A 4452-nucleotide genomic window follows, 5' to 3' on the forward strand; every position below is an offset into this window, starting at 1 on the left:
TTTTTATTAAAAGTATATTTTTAATATTTCTTTTTTTACCAAATAGATAATTCCATTCTGTATAAATAACTTTTGATTATTGAATATGTAAGCATTTCCGGTATGTGGAAATAAGGTCAATAATCAGCAATATAAACGAAATAATTGATTATTGTAAAGACATTGTTAATAAAATAAATTCATATAAATATTTTCTGCTGACTACTGATTATGTTAGTATTTCTGTTATATGGAAATACAATCAATATTCAGCAATATAAATAAAATCATGAACTATTGTAAAAGTAGAATTTTAGAAAATAAATTATTAATATTTTGCACCTTGAATCATTCAGATGTTTTATTTTTTTGAAAAATCTCGTTGAAGTAAATTAATATCAACTTAAAATGTTTTACGTCGCGCTTGCAAATTTGTCCGCACTTCGCTTGTTTTCTCAAACGAATAAGGCTTTAATATTAAGAAAGTACGCACATCGCACAAAAACACGACCGTACATGAAGTTACTGAGCTCTACTCTAATAAGGGTCTTTTTGTTTGTCCGATGTATATATTGTTGCAGGAGCCACATTTGATTTTGTATACTCCGCATTTTTCAAAGGAGTCAACTGGATCTTTTGCGGATCGCATAATTCGCAAGAACGTCAATAACCGTCAAGCTGATGAGCTGACCTTGGTTACTACTATTGCGCAAGCCGCAAACGACGTTGCCTACTTTTAGGCATGCCTTATGATGGAATATAAACCAAGAACGTTCTTTATAGTCAGAGCCTTTCGACTCACAACAGCGTAGTTAATACGTTCCATGCTCTAAATCTCAAGTCCAAATTTCGTCGACATAGCCCGTCAATACGCAGCGTTAAAATTTTTCCGAAGCAAAGTTGCTGACCTTGCGATCAACCCCCAACTACTTATTTGCTTACCTGGAGATAAGATTGCTGTTTAGAATTTAGAGAATTTCAGTGCAATTATATATTTTCAGGTTATACCAGGAAGCGCCGCGGATAGGTGATGTTCACAGTTGAGAAGGCTAGGCTATATATTCGCATCATTCCTTCATTGGTGCACACCCTCCATTCATTTAATCTTGCAGTATTATATTTACATCTGACACCAGGTTATTGTGGTGCGCCAGTCGCTTAGCCAGTTTTGGACGTCCCTAAGATGAGCCTGTACTTCCTGGGAAGCGGTGAAAGAATTTTTATGAACGCTGAGAACAGCAGTATGGTCTGCAAACGTAGATGTTATTTTTTGACTAGTCGGCAAATCCGATGTAAATATGAGGTATAAAACCGGTCCAAGAACGCTGCCCTGCGGAACTCCAGCACTCACATCAATCTTATCTGTGGTTGTATCCTTGAGTTTTACCTTGTATTTACGTGTAGTTAGGTATGAAATCAATAGTTTATAAAAAGAAGCTGGTAGACTTTGCCTAATTTTAAAGATAAGACATTCGTGATATACTTTGTCAAAGGCCTGTGCAATGTCAAGAAATAGGGCAGAACAGTATTTTCCTTCTTCATAGGCCTTTCTAATTTCGTTTGCCACTCGGTGAACTTGCTTAATTGTGCTCTGTTTATGCCGAAAACCAAATTGGTGAGAAGGAATGATGTTATTTTCATTAATGGACGGGAGAAGCTTTGTTAACAATAATTTTTCAAATAGCTTTGAAAGGGTTGGCAGTAAGCTAATTGGTCTGTAAGAGGTTACTTGTGTTACGTCCTTGCCAGATTTTGCGATCATTGTGATTTTGCAAGCATCGCGTTGCATAAATAAGAAAACATTCTTACAGCAATATCCGGGAGCTGAGATATCATTTCATTGCTTATTAGGTCATGACCAGAAGCTTTTTTATTTGAAGCTGGTCAATAATTTTCTTGACATCATTAGGATTGACTTTTATTGAATTCGGAGCCCTTTCCGCATTTCTAATGCTGGCATTAATTTTGAAATGACCCGTACGTGAATTGGGTGTGAAAACCGTTTGCAGGTATTCAGCAAAAGCTAGAGCTTTTTCCTTATTACTCCTTGCCCATTTTCCGTTTCCCAGCCTTAGAGGTGGTTCAGTTTCCTTTAGGCCTTTTAATCGCTTAGTGGCTTTCCATAATGAGAGTTTATCTTTTCCGAATGGGAAGAGGTTTTCCGTAAATTTCAGTATATTTTCATGCAGTTCTTTATCTAAAGTTTCTTTTAATAGCTTAGCTGCTTGATTAAATATTTGCTTTGCGGATGGAGATCTAGTTCGTTGTCATTCTTTTCGTAGGCGGCGATTTTCTTTTAAACGTTTATCAATTAGAGCAGACGTCCTTTTTGAAGGCTTTGGTTGGGGTCATGCTTGATGGGTGTTGCATGCACTGCAGCGGCGGTTATAATAGTCATAAGATCATATAAGCCTAAGTCTATATCTTTTACACTTCTTAGCTTGGGTTTTAAGTTTATGTGACTGCTAATGTATTTTCGGAATTTAATCCAGTTAGTTTGTTTGGAGTTAAGCTTAAATAATTTCCCGTAGCAGAGTGCTGTATTTGAAACAGTTATCAGGACAGGTGAGTGATCAGAAGACAATTCGCAACAAGTTAGAGAATTTATAAGGTTTCGGAGTATGCCTCTGACAACACCAAAATCAATTAGCTCAGGAATTTTACATGAGTCTGGGGGCAATAGGTGGGTTGACCTGAAGAGGTAAAATCAAGGTTCAATTAGCGATTTGATAGCGCTAAGTAGAGCTTGCATTGAAATCATAAGTTGATTCATTTGTGAAACAGAGTTTGCTAATTGAGCAATCATCGTCTGTAGGGTAGGAGTTTCCGATTGAGTAATATTGCTTGGTATATTAGAAGAGCTTTTCATTACGTTTGCGTAAGGTTATTCAATAGTGGTAGTTGTTACAATAGGAGCGGCTTGTCTGGGGAAACTGTTCGTTGGTATATATCAAATTACGTGGCGAGATCTTAGATCGATATAAAATTTAAAAGAAAACAAAAATTGTGTAGTAGATTAATTGTTTTGCAACACTATGTGCGCATGTGAAATTGAATTTAATGCTGTCTGTATCGGCTGGTCACACGTGTGAAAAAAATAAAACAACTCAGAGTTATCAAAGCGTGTTTTTGTAAATACAGAAAAATTTAGCAAATTTTTGATAAATATAATTATATAATTTTAAGTAAATTCGCGAGTTATGTATGCCCTCCTATACTAGTATTTAACACTTCGTTCAATAATATGTGTGACTGATACATAGATGGCGGTACTAATACTAAATAAATATTTTTTTCGAAAGTGGCAACCTTTTTAGGTTTACCGTCAAAATCATATGTTAATCCGACCATTTGTTTACAAGTTACAATGCTTTAAGTGACGCTACTTTTGAGTTTTCAAAAAAAAAATGAATTCAAAGCAATTCCGTGAGCTTATTTATCATTGTTTTTTAATGAAAAAAAATACTGTTCAATGCCAGGAATGGCTTGAAAAACATTATTCGGACTCTGCTTCATCAAAAAGAAGCATTTGTTATTGGCATGCCGAATTTAAACGTGGTCGTACAGACACCGATGACATTCCATCTACTGGACGGCCAAATGACGCTGTTATTCCGGAAAACGTTGAAAAAACACTGAAAATCATTATGTCCGACCGTAAAGTGAAAGTGAGGGAGATTGCTGACATTCTACAGATGTCAGCAGGTAGTGTACACACCATAATTCACGAACATTTGGGTATGAAAAAGGTGTTTTCCAAATGGGTGCCGCGTTTGCTCACACCGGAGCAAAAACAACAACGAATCGATGATTCAAAGAGCTGTTTGGACATGTTTACGCGCAATAAGTCGGAGTTTTTGCGTCGGTACATCACGATGGATGAAACATGGATCCACCATTACACTCCAGAGTCAAATCGGCAGTCTGCTGAGTGGCATGCAGCCGGTGAAGGCCGCCCAAAGCAACCAAAGACGCAGCAGTTGGCTGGCAAGGTTATGGCGTCTGTATTTTGGGATGCGCATGGAATAATATTCATCGACTATCTCCAGAAGGGGAAGACCATCAACAGCGACTACTATATAGCGTTATTGGAGCGTTTGAAAGTTGAAATCGCAAAGAAACGGCCTCATATGGCGAAGATAACAGTTTTGTTCCACCAAGACAATGCACCGTGTCACAAGTCGATGAAAACGATGGCAAAATTGAACGAATTGAGCTACGAATTGCTACCGCACCCACCGTATTCTCCAGATCTGGCCCCCAGCGACTACTGGCTCTTCGCAGACCTCAAAAAGATGCTCCTTGGTAAGAGATTTGGCTCAAATAATGAAGTAATCGCCGAAACTAACGTCTATTTTGAAGGCAAAGAAAAATCGTTTTACAAAGGCGGTATCGAAAGATTGCAAAAGCGTTGGAATGATTGTATCTCCCTAAAAGGGGACTAAAAAATGTGTTTTAATTAAATAGTTAGTC

This window comes from Teleopsis dalmanni, chromosome 1, assembly GCF_002237135.1.
Source record: "Teleopsis dalmanni isolate 2A chromosome 1, ASM223713v2, whole genome shotgun sequence".
Lineage (NCBI taxonomy): Eukaryota > Metazoa > Arthropoda > Insecta > Diptera > Diopsidae > Teleopsis > Teleopsis dalmanni.